General features: G+C 47.3%; 1 protein-coding gene across 2 annotated transcripts in view; it reads right to left on the bottom strand.

Annotated features, from left to right (window-relative positions):
- The window catches only part of USP (UDP-sugar pyrophosphorylase), a 169,561-nt gene that overhangs the window by 66,694 nt on the left and 83,901 nt on the right, over positions 1 to 18,966 (bottom strand). The window lies entirely within an intron of this gene.

The raw sequence follows: 18,966 nt of genomic DNA, 5'->3' as shown, positions 1-18,966 counted from the left end.
ATCTGTCTGCAAAACCCCGTCTAAGTCAATAAGCTGCGAGACACTCTCCCTACTATGTTTGGGGCCAAGAGTAAGAAAAAAAGTGTTTATTGACTCTACCTCTCATCTGAGTCAAAAATGATTCACGTGCATAGAAGGCATACGTTGTTCTCTGATCTAGTAATACCTGCTGATAAGCCCTTGCTGCAGCAAGGCGCTCCTGAATCCAAGCATCTGTAGGCCGTTCTGCTCTTCCCTCTGTAGGGCTGCCAACTGCTAGCGAATACCAATCTCACGTCTAAGAATGTCATGTCTTCTGGTGCTAGCAACCAAATGATACAAGGTTGCAGCGACGTGTGAAGGGGGCGGGCACTCCACCCTACACGTGAGAAACCCAAATCTGCAAGGCTGCCTCTGTAAGGTCCTCCTCAGCATAAAAGGCATCTGGAATCCTAAGACTGACCGAGCGTCCTCTCAAATGAGGCTCTGAAATTATCAATACCATGGGAAAGTGATATGAAGTGAACACCCCAGTGGAAATGCATACTGACCCACTTCTATCTAGAGCCCTGTCATCGACATAAAATCTACCAATCCGTGCATGGATAGGCATCTGCGGCCTCCAGTTCGACCCTCTCTCCAAGGCATCCTAGGCTACTCTCTCCAAGGAGTGAATGCCACCCGCTCAACCCCCTTTCTTATCTAAGGGCAACTCCACCATGTTGAAGTCACCTCCAATACCCATGAATTTACAATGGGAATCCAAGAGAGCAGCTCCTTCCATGTAAGGACACGATCCCCTCTATTATTGGAGGCGTAAAGGTTGAGAAAGCCAACCTTATGTCCCCCAATGAAAAGAAGGATCCACTGATCCCTAGAGGGGATGACGACTCCGTGTCCAACAACCAAGGGGAGGAAAGAATCTGAAACTGAAATGCATGTACCTCTCCTACTGCCAACTACAAGTGACCAAAAAGTGCAACCTGAAAGCATCTTATCTGACTTGGCACAATCTTAGGCATCCAATTTGTGTTCTAGAGTAAAAAGAATTTCAATGGGATCCCCGATAACACCTAGATGAAGCTGATTACAAATCAGTTGCCTATAGCGGCAATGTTGCACACCACCAAGGCCCTGTATGGTCCAAGTGACAATCCTCATCGGTGGGAGGAAGTCTGATGGAATACCTTACCCGACCTAGTGGCAGAAACAAACCTCTCCTAAGTAGGAGCCCTCCTTCCAAGGTTGCCAAGGAAAGCGAAATTCATGGGACAAAGAACCCCCACACCTACAAAAGGAGATGCTCTGTCGTCAATAGGAAATCCAATAACAGCATCTTCAAATGTGGAGGGTACAAACTCCTCCACAATCTTGGCCATATCCACGAAGACAGAAAAAGAGTTCTTATGAACTAGGCCTGACACTGGAGTGTCAAGAATCCCGATGCTCGAGGAAGGTGAAAGAGAGGAAGCCCCCTTGCCTCTATCAACAAGCAGTAGAGGAGAAGGTTGCTCGGATAAAGGGCTAGGAGTTTGAATATATGCACGAGAACCATTGGTCCTATCAATGGCTGAAACTGAGGTAACTCTGGCAGGGTAACTGAGGCACCTGATGGCCCCTCCTGATTTGTAACCAATGGAATAGTAGCCTCAGTCGCAACCAAAATAGAAATGTCTATTGCTGTAATCGAAGAAGAGCCTAAGGCACGAGAGGTGTCCTCCTAAACTACAGATGGTGGAGTGACAACCCTAACCGTAACCCAAGCAGGGACAACAGGTGAAAGGCATGAGGAGAGTCTTGGACGTGCTGTAGGAGCTGACTATGCTGTCGATGAGGGCCCGTCAGCGTGCGTAGAAGGTGCAGGATGAGTAGTGGGTGCCAAAGGAGCGGTAAGAGGAGGAGCCACACCAGAAGACTTCCTAGGTCGGACAAAAACATGTGCTTCCTCTCCTGCGCATTGAGCTGCTCCTCCCTCCTGCCCTCCTGCTCGTGCTCTCGCCTCCCCCTACCTTCCTTCATCCCGCCTCTCCTCTTGCACCCACACCTTCTCCTTCCCCCCCTTTGCACCCCTTCTCATCCCCCGCCCTTTCTTTCGCCTCTTCTTCCCCTCCCACCAGCCCGCCATGCAGCTATATTGCTACCTGCACGGGGCTGTGGGCTGCGCTGCCCTTTCAGCTCCCCCTCCTCCGTGCCCCCCCAGGGGCTGTTCGACGCTTCTAGTCATGGGTTGGAGGCCGACCTCCAGCCACCTCTGTAGCGTGCCCTCGAGGCGCCTCAAGGGTCTTCCCTTGAGCTTGTCCGTGTAGCTAGAGGCTAAGCAATAGCCTTAGCTTCCCCCTTGTCGGCTGGGTTGGGCTTTGAAGGTCTTTCAAGCAACCTCAAGAAGGGTCTAGCAGGCTGGGTGCTGACCCGGCCTCTCCCCCTTTTCAGCTCCGAGGCTTTCTTGGTCGCAGTTGGCGTGAGGTGGCTCATAAGCAGTTTCTAGGTTCACCCTCGCGAAGCCACTTCCGTGTTGGGGCTCGCAGAGTTGAGACTGTTGCACTCTCTCCGATGGTGCCATTTTTGGAGGATTATGGGCTTTCATTTCTTTCGCTCGCCTTTTTCCTTTTCTTTCCATTCAGCAAGCAAAGACGAGTTTATCTTTGTGGGTTTCGAACCTTGGCAAGAGAAGCTCAAATGGCAGCATCCTCAACTACCTGAATTGTTAAGGTTCGCTTATCAAAGTGAAGAAAGCAGTGAAATCTTTACAAGACAAAGCAGTAGTGGGCGGGATATTGGGACTCACACCCACGAGGAGACAGGCACATGATTGGATTCAGGCGAGCTTGGTGCTAGAGGGTGACCACATTCAAGAGATCACCATCTATGGCAAGGGGGTCTTTCTCCTCCGGTTGAGCTCCCCTGACACTTCCCAAGACCTCATGGAGCAAAGCCCGGTTTACTTCATTCCTTGGTACTATGGGTTCACTGTGGAGGACATGGACTCGATGCTCACATGCCCTGATTCTCGCTGACGCTGCGCTTCTTGGGGCTCCCAAAGGAGTATTAGATCATTCTTCACTCCATAGGTCGGCTTTTGGCACGGTCTTGAAGACACCACTCCCAACAGCACCTTCATTGGTGGCAGACGATGGGGTCCCCCAACTTGGGTTGATAGTGGCGCACCCAAAGACCCTCCCAAAGGAGATCTTCCTCGAGACGCTGGATGACAGAGAGTTCAGACAACGGATCGAGATCTTAGGGCTACAAGGCCAGTGTTTACGTTGCACGCAGATGGGCCATCTAGCCCATGAGTGTTGGTGAGATGAGACAAGGGCTATGAAACACCCTCGACAGGAGCAACGGGCTGCTCGCCTAGAGAGAGCTCAGCACAAGTCTAGACCCCTTGGGTAGAGGGGCCCGGGGGGGGGGGGCTTGGACCAAGGTGAAGCGTAAAAGATCCGGCAATAGGACCAAGCAGAACCGTAGGGGGCATGCTAGACGTTGCGAGTGTAGGATGGAATAGGATGAGACTGAGCCCCCAACCCAAGGGAAGCAGCCGCAGGGAGATTCTTCAAACCATCCTCAAACTCCAGAGGAGGAGACCTTTCGATACTGTCCCCACGAGCGGCAAGAATCCCGAGCACCACGACATCGGCACCCTAGTAGGTCTGTGGTGCTACCTGCCTAGCTACTCCGGAGGCAGCCCCTGTCCCCCTCCTCCGCCTCCCCCATCACCAGATCTTCCACCGCCCCCACTAGTCCTGCCACCGGACCTCGTCCCTCCCCTCCTCCCTCGTCCCCCCTTCCTTCCCTTCATCCGCCCTCCCTGCTACAATAACGCTCACCACCTGCCCCCCCACTATCCCCTCCCCCTTTCCTGCTCCCTCGCTCCTCTAGCTACAGCAGAGCCAGCCTCCTCATTCGTTTCCTCCCGCCTCCCCTTTGGACATACCCCCGCCCGAAAACTGCAGAGCAAGGGCGGAGTTGAGTCTTCCACCCCTCCGAAGATGAGGCCCCACGCCTCTCCCACTCTTTCACAGGACTCAACCGCCTCGCAGACTCATGTTAAGTGTCTTGTTTTCCCAGCCTCTAGGCCCAAAGCCCCCCTACACAACCCTTGCTCAGAGAGTTCTGGAGGCTTAGAGCATGGAACTACCTTGAGATTCTCGATGAGTACCCCCTTGCGCTTGAGATGATGGCTATGATTTTGCAGCCCCACGAAGGGGGCTCTATTGGAGTTGTAGAGTCTTGCACTCAAGCTTTTTGGGAGTTAACTTCACCTCCACGGGAGAGGATAATTGGACCTCCACCATCTTCGAATGTATGATGAAAGACAAGATTTTTCGTATGATGGCGGAGTGGATGGGCCCCCAGGGACTAGACATTTGGCTCATACATGGCGACTCAACTATTTTCCAGCTTGGATTCTCTCCAGTGTAGGCATGGGCATGGCAGTGATCAGATTGGGACTTGAGGTGCAGTTTACATAGGTCTCTCCACTAGTGTGTGGCCAAGCTAGGGCTGGAGGTGGTTCCTGATGCAATGGGCTTAGAAGGTGGGAGTGACTCTAGTCATGCCTCTGATCCACTGCCACAGGGGCACTAACTATTCTCCCTCAAAGCCTCCTTTGTAATCGCAGAAGTCCAAGGTAGTCTTGCACACTCCTTCACATAAGCGAGCCCTGTTCGCTCACTCCTCCCCCCCATGAGTTGGACCATAGTGAGTTGATGGGCCTCATGATCGTGCACATAGTCAGCCACATTACTTGATTTTTCGGAAGGAGATTCAAAAGGTAGTGGCGGGACGGCGGACAATGGACTTTATGCTCGAACAGGAGCTTATGCTCTTGGCGGGAGACATTGGTTGCCGCCACCATCTTCGCCCAGTGAGAGGCCTAGAAGTGTGGTCCCCTGCAGTAGGTTGGATCTGCCTCCACTCCACCACCTCTCCTGCATGTCTCCTCGTTGGCAAATCCCAATACTTCATGCAAGTCAGGAGCCCACTTGGAAGTCAGTTCTTCACAGGTCCCAGAGGATTCTTCCGCGGATTTGGCATCATCTTCGCATATTCCCTCCCTCCGTCTCATCGGAATATCCTCAGTGGTCAGCACTGTTACAGATCCGATTATGGCTACTGTTTGGATGGCTACTATTCGGGAGGCAGATGTTACTATGGAGCCACTTGATCTGCCAGATGGTACTGCTTCACCACATGTTTCCCAGGTCCTTACATCATGCATCCCGCCACTCAGTGCTCCATCTCAGGAGCCATTCAATCTCAATCTCACTTTGGGCACGAGCGGTGACGGTACTATACATGGGCAGCAGGCACTCTTACTTCACTCGGCCCCCCAGAGCTTATCCCTCCTCCAGCCCTCCATTCCCGTGCCTCCTCGCCGACCACGCACTAGCTATGCCGCACCTAGCACTTCCGACGTCACTTGTGCTGCTACTGCAGTCGACTCGATTACAGGGTATCTATTTGAGGGTGGTTCCTTGCCTGAGCATCTAGAGTGTCCTCCTGTGCATGAGAATGATATGATGTCCATCTATCTATCTACCTCATCTGGACAATGATTCTCCACAGTGGCACAGACACACAGACAGGAGGAAGATTACAAGCGGTTACTCACTGGCTTGTCGATGAGCTATTCACTATTCCTCTGCAGGAGACCTTGGCGTGAAACAACCGTGCTACCAGAGCACCTACAGATTACATCGGACTGGATCGTATAGAGAATGTGGAGGCCTTGGAAGCAGTGGAGCAGAAAGGCATGAAGGCCAGCTTTGAAGAGCTCGGCAATATAATCAACATGGCTGATCGCATGTCTTTTAATGACAGGTTTGCATGGGCTCAGAGGTCGTTGCATTTACATAAGAGAATCGTGGATGACACCTTTGCCCAGTTAGGGGGTGCTGTTTTTAATGCACAAGGACATAGCCAGATGCTATTGTGCCAGAAACAATGCCTTAGGCTCGAAATAGAAAAAGACGCACGCGTGAAAGAGCAACAATTCAACGAGCAGCTCCAAAGCACAGAAAGTGCCTATAAAACAGAGATGGAAAAGTTGAAAGCACAGCATGCGCAGCACTTACATCAGAGAGACACTCACCTACAGGAGGTTATAGGCGCACATACCGCAGAAAGACAGAGGCTGGTACAAGACCAAAGTACGCTTCAAGCCAGACATGACTGCCTAGCCACTTCCCATTCAGTAGCAGAGAGGAGGATTGCTGAGTTGGAGTCTCACCTTCAGATTCAAGAGCAGGGCCTCAAGGAGCTTCAGGAACAACACTCTGCATTGCAAAATACACATGCCACAGTCCATGCAGAGCTACTATCCCTACAGGCAGAGCATACTACTATGCAGGCTGAGCATACTACTCTGCAGTCCAAGCGTGATCTCTACAGATCAAAATATCACAGATATAAAGGAAAACATGAGGACCTCCAGAATGTGATGGACACTGTGGAGGCAGAGAATGATCAAGTGTCTGGACTCTCTGTCGCACCATCTTAGGGAGAGATGAACAATGACATATGTTTCAGCAGGAGGCTTTTGTGTACAGTTATCTTGTTTACCTCCTCTGGCATCTCTTGTTAGCATGATGGCATCTCTGCTGATTTTAGTATTGGATAAGTTCTTTCCCTTTTCAGCTCCAGCATTTTGTACATAGTGCTTCTCTGGGTGTTTTTCTTGGATTTCAACACACTTTTGTAATAAAGGAGGTCTTTTTGTAGACCCATGGCTTCTGTCAAGCAGTTTGATCGGCAATTTTTGTAACCACTGGTTCAATAAAGTTTTCAGAAAATTTTCTCTCAACTCCACTCTTCCGACACGAGGGTTTCGCATTAGTGATACATTTGGAAGTGAATGACTTCAATTCCTGTATTTAGCAAAAGGCACTCTCCCTGCACATCTTTCAGCATCACTTATTCACTGGGACAGTGAATGATAGTGGCGGGGGAACTGTTATACCGACATCATGCAGGACCAGCTATGTCCAGCACTTAGTGAGGGGATGACACAAGTCAAGGGATGACATGGTCACAAGGATGACACAAGTCAGGGGATGACATGGTCACAAGGATAAAAACAAGTACATGGTCACCAGGATGGCATAGTCACATGAGGACATAGTCATCAGGATGGCAGTCACATGGGGACATAGTCATCAGAAGGACATATCACCCAAGCACATGGTCATGCGTCAAGGGTCTTCATGTCGCGCAGTCACGCTCTGCCAACCTCTGCAGACCTGACTCATTGGTGGCATAGACGTTCATCTCGCTGTGCCTTGTCAGATACAGAGTGGCTGCAGAGGTGCACATGGAATAGTTACAAGGCACCGACTCGGCGCAAGCTGGCCGTTGCAGGAGACATGAAGAGGCTCAGCGGCGAAATGGCCAAGGAGGGGACAACCAATAGGAGAGAGGGAGGGGATTTCCCATCCAGAAGGCGAGGGTGAAGAGGGGAGATGAGGGGTATGGGGATCGATTCAGCATTGTACGGGGATTGTGAGTGAGAAGGAGAGAGGCTAGAGCTACGAGCTCGCCTGTTGCATTGTTATGGTGTATTGTTATTGTTGCATCGTTGTGGATGAGTGATCTCTGATCTCTGTTCAGAGAGGCTAGTGTATGAGGATCTCTTCCTTCTATTATACGCACTAGTTCGCATTGTGTTCTTGTTTACCACTTTCTCCGTTATTTGTTATTAGCCTTGTCCCTTCTTATCTCTTTTCTGGGTTTGTTCTTTCTGTTCTAGTACTCCGCAGTACTCAGCACTCCATAGCATCTTCGACTACTGTTGTGTCATAGGTTCACGCATCACGCAGTGTAGTGCAACTGAGGTAGAGTTGTGTCATAGGTCTACGTATCACCCACTTCACGCTCCTCACATTAGTGGCCTTAGGCCTCCGGTAACACCTTCGGAAGGGAGCGGACCTCCCCCTCAAACAAGCAGTATTAGGTGGATTTTCACCACAGCACACCTCAGATCACCTTCGTCCCCTCTCATGGTTGCCATACTGAAAGCATGGGCTAGTTACTAGCACTCTTCGGAGGATTCCTCCTTCCTCTTGTGAAGAGATTGAAAGGCAACCGATCATGTGGAATGACAGTATATTGGATGATCATGGCAGAGCACTTGGTGCCTCACTCTACATGCAGTGATCCAGGTGGGAGAGGAGACCTGCATCATCATTGGGGTCATGGAAAGCTTTCCGCAGGCTTCGAGAGGAGACCAAATCTCAGTTGACATGACATCTCAGAGGGAGTGCAGGGAGGATCTTGCAGATTGAGGCAACCCTTCTAGCGGATTGGGTAGACACAAATGATATGCCACTCCTTTGCTCCACTTGTGCAGGTACTTTTCCGAGAGGCGGTGTTCCTCTTCAGGTTTTGGCCTTTCGAGATGCACATGAGGATGCTTTGGTTTTTAGTGTGCATGATGGTGGCAGATTGCTCAGGTCCACAGAGGACATCTTGCTTGAGTCTGCTTTTCAGCCTATCAGGGTTGTAGGTCTTTTGGTGCAGGGATCAAATTCAGAGTGGTTCCTCGAACCAGACCCCCGGCTATTCTCCACCGGATCTTGGAGGCTTTGGCTCTACAGGGGAGTTCCCATTAGGTATTTGCAGTGGGACCCTGGAGAGTGAGAGTGGATTGACGCAGGGCATCGAGAGCAGAGCATCCCCTTCTTTCGTTACACGGTCAGTAATGCCAAGAGATTCCAGCTCAATAGTAGAGGTCGGAGACCTTCTAGAGTTCCTCATTGGGAGACATTTCATATCACTACGGATTTGCAGAGGTGCTTCTGGAAGAGACTCTGGAAATCCCACAGGAAGAGAAAGATCACTCTCTTCTTTTGGCTTTCTATCCATGGTGGGATTGCAGTGAACCTTTGGAGATCTAGGTTCAGAGCCGACCCTACTTGCCCTCATTGCCTCTCTGCTTTGGAGACTATTCAGCATTGCTTATGGGATTGTAGACAGGTGAGGATGATTTTTTTTTTTTCAAAAAAGAGACTTCTATTAAGTAAGAAAGAAACCCGCTAGAGCAAGCTCTGTGCGAAAATACACCATGCTAAGCATGTAATAAAAAACACCTCAGAGGAATGAGGTCGAAAAAACCAAGGCTGAGGCTGAAAATGCAATCTCAACCCTGTAGAAGTCTCAGCAAAGAAGGGAGAGTCTCTCCAATCTCTGAGAAAAGTAACTCTCCTGGAGGAGGCTGCTCGAGATGATCCCTGCATGGTCGCCCAAATGGCCATCAGAGTGTGTATCGTATTTGTCCAAGTACTGGCCAAGATCTGAGAAGGATGAACCTGAGAACCCTCCAAAGCCTCAGTGCATCTAGCTCTCCAAATGTGCCATGCTGCAATGCTAGCTAGGATCTCCCTGGAGAGTCGACCGAGGAGTGAGCAGCCCTGAAAAGAGTGGCCGGAACATCGTCTAGAGAGCACGACTCCACAAGGTGTCATCGGATGTGAAGAGCCCAAGAGGAATGAAGTCTCTCAAAAAATACCTGGGGCCCTAAAAGAGTAAGCCAAGCCACTGATCCCCAGGTCATATAGAAAGGTAGGCGAACAAAAGTGCTGAAAAGTCTTGCAATCCCCTTCCATATGATTCTCGCCTGTCTGCAATCCCATAGGCAGTGTTGTATTGTCTCCAAAGCAGAAAGGCAGCGAGGGCAAGAAGGGTCAGCTCCGAACTTGGACCTCCAATGGTTTACTGCTATCCCACCATGAATAGAAATCCAAAAGAAGAGAGTTATTTTTCTATTCCGGTGGGATTTCCAGAGTCTTTGCCAAAAAAATTTCTGCAAGTCAACAGGAATCTGAAAGTTCTCCCAATGATGAGCTCTGGTGGGCCTCCAACCCCTACAGCTGAGCTGGAATTTCCTGGCATTACTGACCGTGTAACGAAAGAGGGGGATGCCCTTCTCTCGGTGCCCTTTATCTATCCATTCCCATTCCCCAGGGTCCCACTGCAAAAACTTAATTGGGACACCTTCATAGAGCCACAGCCTCCATGAGCCAAGGGCGAGGAGAAGCGGGTCAGGATCCAAGTACCACTGTGAAAGAGAGCCATGTTCCATGAAGCCCACTATCCTGACTGGTTGAACGGTACCTCCAACAAGATATCATCTGTGGATCTGGATAGCCTGCCCCCCGAAGAAACATCAAATACTAGGCATCCTCATGTGAGTCAAGAAAAGCAATCACCTGTAAAGGAACTCCCAATCTCGAAAATGCCCCCATCCAGGTGGAGCAAGTAATAGGCATGTCATCTGTGTCCACCCAATCCAAGGGCAAGGCTGCATCAATCTGTTCGACTCTCCCTGCACTCCCTCTGAGATTAAGAACCATTTGGGCCTGTTGGTCTGCAGGAAGCTTCATGATGCTCCCACTATAGATGCAGGGCCCCTCTCCCATCTTGGCCACTGCATGTAAGGAGAAGCTCCAAGTGGTCTGCCAAGCTCATCCAAAATCCTATCATTCCACATGATAGGCTGCCTTTCAATCTCTTCACGGGTGGATGGGGGAATCCTGCGAAGAGTACTCCTGAAGCTGGCCCATGCTTTCAAGATAGCAACCATAAGAGGGGAAGAGGGAGACCTGAGGTGGGCTGTGGTGAAAACCCATCTAGTACTGTGTGTCCAATCCTCTCCTGAAGTGAGCGTGCGAGATTGTATGCATCTGATAAAAAAATCCTTCCAAGGCTCTTGCCCTGGCATAAGACCTTTCACAACAAACTTGCAGAATAAAGCTCTGCACTGTAGATCTGGGTCGATGATATTCAAACCCCCTTCTCTTGTAGGAAGAATCAAGGTCTCCCAAGCCACCCTGGCTGTAACATCAGTTGTGCCATCTAGACCACTCCATAAAAAGTTTCGTACAGGCCTCTTAAGCTGAGTGATACAATCCCTAGAGTGGCACCAACAAGAGCATACAAACCATGCTGTGGTTAAAAAAACCTGGTTAACCACCACCACCCTGGAGGCCAAGTCAAGTTTGGCTGAGCTCCAGAAAAGGAGCTTTCTTCTGATGCTTTCCAACACCGGAGCAAATTGTTGTAAAGGAGAGATGCCCACCCCAACTTGGCATATCTGGAGAGCCAGATGTATAGAGGCATTGGAAGGAACTCAGGTTCATCCCTCGCACACATTGGCTAGTATATTTGGACAGACACCGTACATACCTTGATGGCCGTATGGACGAGTATGCAGGGAGACTCCCGTGCAGCCTCAGCTAGGAGGGCTTCTTTCTTCAAGGAATGGAAGGATTCTCCTTTCTTCTCTGAGACTCCTACAGGGTTGAGGTGGCACTTTCAGCCTCAACCTTGGTTGTTTTCCACCTCACTTTGAGGGGGTTTATTTATCCTCATGATTTCATGATGTATTCCACTTTGAGCTTGCTCTCGCGGGTTTTTTCTCTTACTTAATAGAGGTCTCTTTCTTGGAAAAAAAAATGTTGATAGTAGCAGCTCCGTGGTCGTTTAGGAAGTCCACCGTAGCATCATCTTGTCTACAAGCTTGTTATCTAAAGTATCCTACACCATCCTGCATAACAGGGAGAGACGGCTGGTCCTTGATTACAACTGTCTGATGGTTTCAATCTTCCCTCTGCACTATAAACTGCTCATCCACCTCTTGTTGAATTGCTGCAAACTAATTTGCATGGATTGCGGAGTTTTCTTGAACTGTTGCCATGAAAACCTTCCCCTTCCTTGAATTGACAGCCCAGCTTGTAGGACTTCAATGAAACCCGAACTGCTAAAGCCAAAAGAGCTGCAACTTTGTAAAGTTTTTTAATAGCCCACCATTCTTGTGAAAGAGTATGAGCTGGCTGAGGCGTTGGTTCTGCAAAAGAGCAGCTTGCGTCTTCTGCTAGGACAGTTTTTAAATGAGTGCTATGCTAGCCCACCAAAAAAACATAAATTTGGCAGGTTCTTGTAAACACGTGGCTGAATCCTTGGATAATGGGAGGACTTTGGAACAATTGAGGAGTGACTCCTTTGCAAGATCCAAAAGCACATACACTTGAGGGTGAGCATGGGGGTCAATCAATTGCTATTTTCAACCCCCAAAACCTTTCCTAAGCTCAAACACAACTTCTGCCTGGCTATAGAAGGCTAAAGGGAGGTTTGTGAATTCGACCGACACAAGTACTTTGGCATCTTTACGGCAGGCAGCCTAAAGGGAAGTTTGCCCTTTTTGAACCCTCGTGATGCCAAGTGTCAGAATCTAAGACGTTCATCCTCATTAAGATCCAACAGTTTGACACCTATGGCTTTGCTTTATGTTATTTTTGGATATTTAGATTTTCAAGTTGTAAGTTATTTATCCATAAGTGATCGTTCATTGGCTTGTAGTTTGGCAAGAAGGGTCCCTTGAAGCCACCGAAAAAGCTGCTATAGAGCTTCACTTCTGACGAACTAGATCACTCAGGTTGCAGCTATGTCACCTAAAGGACCATAACTAGGACTAATTGGCTTAAGAGTCGGACTGCTCTGGTCCATAAACACCAAACTTCCATGCAGCCCCAACAACACATTAACGGTTGAATTGGAGATGCTACCTCGCCGAATTTGCACAAAGAGCAAATCACCCACCATGATGTATTTGCAAGCGATCAATTCGAGCTATCTTGGCTCCATAAGCCTATGGTTGGTAGGTTTCAAGAGAACTTGGCATCAAGAGAACTCTACGATCCTCTTTCTTTCTCTTCTTTGCATCGACATACAAGTATAGAGCTAATTTAATTGCTATGTTTGGAGAAATTGAAGAGAGGTGAAAAGTGGCGGACACCATGATGCATAATCCGTGGGTTAGCAGCATCGCTGATGAAATCAAGAATGAGAAATATCACGTCAAAGGAGTGAGATCCATAGTGTGAGATTGCATGCTGAGGAAGAGTGTCGCCATGAGAGACGTCCCGAGAGAAGAGGTCCATCAATTGAATGAAGATGGAACTACGTAAATCTAGGAAGGCTGCTAATCAAATTAGGAGGAGTGGCACTCGCTTGATTCCTAATTAGTGAAGCATGAGTAATATCATTCTTGGCAGAGGCTTGCAACATAGAAGCAGCATTAGTAGCAGTAACGGCCACACTAATAGTGTCTACCATCGTCTAGAGCGTATGCTCCCTGAGCTTGATGAGTTGCAAAAAACATGGCCTTTTCTCGACCTCTAAGATCAAAGAAATCGGCAAAAAATGAGGACAATTTGAATTTCGCTTGGCACACCTCTCGTGGTGATTCTATCGACAATCATGACTATTGACATTCAAGTAATATGCTAGTATCTTATCCATTCGCAAGACTTATCCTCGGCACTGTTTATATTCTCAGCGTTAGTATTCTCGGCATTATCTCGCCACCCAAGGAAGGGCCCGTTCCCTCGGATTATAACTTTTTGGGGAAGGAAGCGCGCCACCTCCCCGCCCACGCTATATGTGGTTATAATAATTATATGTTATATATTATCATACAAATATTTCAATTGCTTGTCCATTCAAAATTTCTTATTTTAATCCTGAATTCTTACAACATTCCTCTCTTTTGATGCATATTATCGATGCGAGGGAGAAAGGAAATCCAAGCTGGATGCAAGAAAGATATCGACACCTTTATTCATATGATTGTAGCCCATGTGACAATATTGTATGTACTGGAAGAAAAAAAATTTGTTCTATTGCCTTATTCATGTATTTGTTGGACTTTAGCTTCCAAAATATGGACATCACAAAATCAATAATAAATCACCACCCCTAACATTTGCAGGGAGGATCGGGTCCTAACGAACCTTGTGTTGTGTCTTATGTCCACATTTTTACTCTTTCGATTTTTTCATTTAAAAATTTGATAAAATGCTAGGATTCAGCTTCAATCTTGAGATAGTAGTTACGTGCCAGAAAGGCTACCTACCACAATTCTAGTTGGGTGCTTCAGGGTCAAAAGAAGAAATCAAGATACAAAGGCTGATTGTGGATTGACCACAACATGTGACTCTTGAGATACCCTTTCCAATGGACTTCCTTTTCGGCCAAGTCGATCTGATCCAGCTACCTAGGAAGGCAGCCGGAGGTCTTGTCCCGTGCAAAAAGCCAATTAAAGCCTGTGTTTCAAACCAATGGACTGAGCAGTTAAGCAATCTTCATCAACACAGCATTAACTGTCATATGTGGCGAAGTGTCTCTTGGCTTGGATGAGAGATTGCAGCTTGAAGCATTGAATTCATTCTGAGAAAAATATATCTGATCATCTACTACATGAGAGTTTTACAAAGAACCTCCTAGCTTGGAAGAGATATTTTGAACAAAAGCCGCTGTATGAGCATTTGCTGGCAAAGAATCCCTTGTTTTGGATGAGGGACTGACGTCCATAGAATTGAGAATGTTTTGAGAAGAGCCCGCTGCTGCAAGCCTCTGCTTAAAGTGATCACTTCAGATGCGTGAAGATAGATGTCCTTCGAATAAGTGGTGAGCTCCTGAAAAGAAGCTGGCCAGTGTAGTAGCTGATGGTGAAGTGTAGAAGCCTTTATTTGTTGCTTGTGCTGCTCTTGCATCAGACTTTCTTGAAACTTGCTCAAGAGTATTCCACACGCTGCGCAGAGTCTCCATAATACAGGAAAGAGGGAGAAGGGAGACCAAAGTCCCGATGCAATCAGACCTGCTGATATATAAGGAGTGGCAAAGGGAGAAAAAGTAAGGTCATCGACGGCAGGAACAACAAAAGGGGGTCAGGCAAGAGGAGGAAGTCCAAAACTAGAGTAAGCTGAGGGGGAAAAGGATTTGTGGGTAAAGGCAGTGGGGGAAGGGGGGAGGGGGATGCTCAAATGGCAAGTCCTCCTCCTCAAATCCATTCCTCTCTAGTTTTCAGATTTCTACAGTCTTCTAAAATCTCTTTGGAGAAGGCTCTGAAAGTCCCTCAGAAATAGAGAAATCACTATTTTCTTCTAGATTTCTATTCATGGACGGATTCCAACGAACCTGTGTTTGGATCAGCCCCTACTTGTCCTTGCTTCCTTTCTGCTGCTGAGTTCATTCAGCATTGCTTATGGAATTGCAGACATGTGAAATTAATCTGAAAGGGGATACTTTTGAATACTTTCGTTCCCTCCCCCTTCTTCATGACTTGGGGCTCGGTGGCTTGGTTCTCTCTTTTGGGGCCTTAGATCTTTATGAGATGCATAGCTCCTCTTGGGCTCTTTCGGTTCGATGACCTTTAGTTGAGTCTTACTCTCTAGATGATGATGTCCCTTCTCCCTGCACATGCCTCGTTTGGGAGATGTAAGTGAGCATTTCAGGGTGGCATATATGGATATCCAAACGCTCAAAGGCACTTGATGGCTCCCAGGTCATACTCCCGTCTCATCTCCATCTTGCTCGGAAAACTAGAATCTGGGAATGGGTAATCACGGTGGCTCGATGTTACAGGAGTAGAATGTCCTCCAGATCTGTGAGAAACCGAACCAAGTAAAATCCATGCCATACAACAAATGCCAGAGCCTGAGAATCTAACACAATTGCGTTCTTTTGTGGACTTTATCCATTTTTACAGGCAATTTATCAAAGATTTTACCAAGATTGCAGCTCCATTATATGAATTAACTAAAAAGGAAGCCAAGTTTGAATGGACTACTCAGTTGTCTGTTGTATTTCAAGACTTGAAAAGCCATGCTGCAGCTACATCTATTGTAAGGCAACTTAGATGGGATATCATTTTGCATGTGCATGTTGATGCATGATGCTAGTCGGTTAACCTACAGAGTCTAATTATAGCCCTACCGGGCATGAAGCTCTAGGCATGATATTCAGTGTGCAGAAACTAAGGCATTACCAATCCCTTTATTTTCTATGTTGATCATCAGGCTTTGCTTTATTTAATCAACAAGACCATCATTCAAGGGCGCCTTGTGCATTGGATGTTGTTGTTACGTTCAATTTTAAGATTATTCATAACCTAGTAAAACACGTGTTTGTCTAGGGTGCCTGCACCAAAAGATACTCAAGGAGTTGTTACCAAGCTTCCAGATGCCGAGCTCTTTGCAATTGATTACTATGAACATAAGTATGCTGAATTTATGGATTACTTCTTTCATCAAATATTTCCTGACAGTATGTTGACAAAGGCAATCAGCCTTGAAGGCTTGGGAATTTACTTTAATTGGTGCGCATCTTTATCGTCAGTGTGCAGATGTTGTTCAACGTCGATGGGTTTTGCCACAGAACATGCTATAGTCTTGCATGAAGCTCACTCGGGCCCATCCAGTGGGCACTTCCACGAAGAACTAACAAGTCGGAAGGTTTTGCAGGCAGGATTATGATGAGGCACTTTATTTAAGGATGCTCAAACCAAGTGTATGCAATGTGATGTCATCTTGGCCATCTTTTGCCAAATCAGTCTATGCCATTGCAACCTACTCGTCCTTGGGAAGCCTTCCAAAAATAGGGATTGGACTTTGTTGGTCCTTTTAAGCCTGCCAGGTTTACACAAAATAAGTATATTGTCGTAGCTACTAATTTTGCTACCAAATGGATAGAAGCTAAGGCACTCAGAGATAACTCGCCTTGGAGCACACCTAAGTTTGTCTTTGAAAATATCATTTGCTGATACGCATGCCCAATACAAATTGTTAGTGATCAAGGGTCACGCTTCCTGAATGAAGTCATGCAGCTATTGAAGGATGAATTCAAAGATTATGCACACAGTCTCTACAACTTATTATGCCCCAGGTAATGGAGAAGCTAGATCTACAAATAAGACAATCAAATTAATATTGACAAGGACATTACAGTCTAATGATTGGGATACTAAGCTCCATGCTATTCTATGGGCCTATAGAACGACGCTTAAGGTGACCACAAATTTATCAATTCCAAATGGCTTTTGATTTTGGAAGCAGTAGTGCCCTTGGAATTTGTTATTCCCAATGGCAGCTAAGCATCACTTAGGCGAATCCGAGGTAATCAAGGGGCGATTGCATCAGCTAAGCCACCTGGATGAACGACTCCGAGCAGTCTGGTCACAACAAGTGATTCGCAGAAGAAGGAATGCATGGCATAATAGGCATAGTGCCTAAATACTTGGAAAAAGGTATGTAGGTGCTACTGTATAATGCCAAGTTGCGATCCCTAAAAACATATTTCAAACTTGGATGGAATGGGCCCTACAGATTGAGTGAAGTTCTTCCTAATGGAACAGTATAGCATGAAGATTTGCAAGGACGTGTGTTCCCCGATTTGTATAATGGGAGTAAAGTAAAACCTTACCAAGCAGCAGGTTCCTTGGTAACACAGGGCTTGGATACAGGTCACTCAGTTGAGAATGCCTTGGAGAATTGTGAATCAACACGTATGCTTGCAAGCTGTTTAGTGACAATAGAGGGGATGAATTGCATGCAGCCACGTAGCAGTCTAAGGATTACGAGGGCATTAATTTCGGCTGATCATACCCATGAACAAGGTGTTTTATTGAATCATGCAGCCACTCAAGTGACAAGACATCTATCTTTAGCCGCTCATCGTCTTCACTCAACTCTTCGTCATCTCCGTCATTTTCATTCTATTCCTACCCTCTTTCCCTCTGCATCGCTTCCATTTCCCTCTCGGGTTTTTCCTCACTCCCATCTCCATTCCATCAGTTGCAGCATACACTATATTAGTGATCATGGAGGAATGCAGAGCCCGAACCATTCAAAAGAGGCATAGGACGCCTTCACAGGTTGTGTCCCCTCATCCTATCACCACATACCTCAGAAGGATGTCGTCAAACGGATTCTCAGGTGCAACAAACTTCTGAACTTCACTAAACTTCCATGGATAGAGGTCTGGAACGAGGCCCTTGTGGAGAAAATACTTGATTCTTACAATGACGATGACCACAGCGTCACAATTCACGATGTGCATGTTCATTTGTCCACATACTTGTTGGGAGAGGTCTTTCCAATGAAGATTCCGATAGCACCAGGACCATCAGCAGCAAACAAATGCTGCAATGAGTATTTCGAAGAAGACAGTTACTCCTCCCATGGATATCTAATCAACAAAGCACCAGCTGAAGGTCTCCGGGTAGTTTGTAGGTTTTTGTTAGAGTTCATTGGCTTGAAAAAGAGTGTTGGATATGTGCCCCGGCAGTACATTACACGGATCGTCACAGATTTAAAATATAGCTAGGAGGTCGATTGGTTATGTACTTTTGAAACATAGCTCAAGGCTGTGGGCAAGGGTCCGGCACATTGCCAACTCGGGCCTTACTAATGCATCTTACACTACAGGTGTAAGAAAAAGCCCCGAGTGGCGATAAGGAGGATAAAGGCTCCTCCTATCATAGTGAAATTTACAAGTCAGAAGACAATGCCGAGTGTGACTCGGTAACCACGACTGGCCGAAGGCAGAAGACAAGTCTGTGTCCGAGATCCGATATAGGGCCTGGTGGCAAATTGACTCTACAGCTCCAAATCCTCCCACTCTGCCACCACAGCCTCTTCACAATGGGGTTCTCGGGCTGGTCAGAGGTATCAGTTTACGACCACGCCATTAGAAATTTTGATCTTTTTGTCCAAGATCGAGCTGTAAATCCACCTCAGAGGTAATACCAAACCGTTCAGGCTCCATAGTTACTGACCGAAGCTACATGGTGTCCTTCTATTGACCACGAGCTGTGTGCCTCCAATCTAGAGCAAGTCCCACTGATGGAACTATTGCACCAGCCTAAGCATGACTATAAAATCCTTCATTTAACTAGAACCAGATTCTGGAACTGAACTCTACAAATTGTCTAGGACCCTATACACTAGTTACACATGTTGTAACCTAGTGCCCATCAATATTCCAACCCATGAGGGCATGATCGAATCCATGATGGAGAAATCCCAATAAGCTCATGATGAAGTCACCCTTGCATTTTCACCCCAGGCAATCACTTGTACTTTATTCTTCAGCCTTGTCTCTTTTTTCTAAATTTCTTTTACTGTTCAAAAGGACTTGTATCAACTCTGGTAG

Source organism: Dipteris shenzhenensis, chromosome 27 (genome assembly GCF_047967505.1).
Source record: "Dipteris shenzhenensis isolate YYH24624 ecotype China chromosome 27, Dip_SZ_1.0, whole genome shotgun sequence".
Lineage (NCBI taxonomy): Eukaryota > Viridiplantae > Streptophyta > Polypodiopsida > Gleicheniales > Dipteridaceae > Dipteris > Dipteris shenzhenensis.
This window is presented reverse-complemented; position numbering and strand designations above follow the sequence as displayed.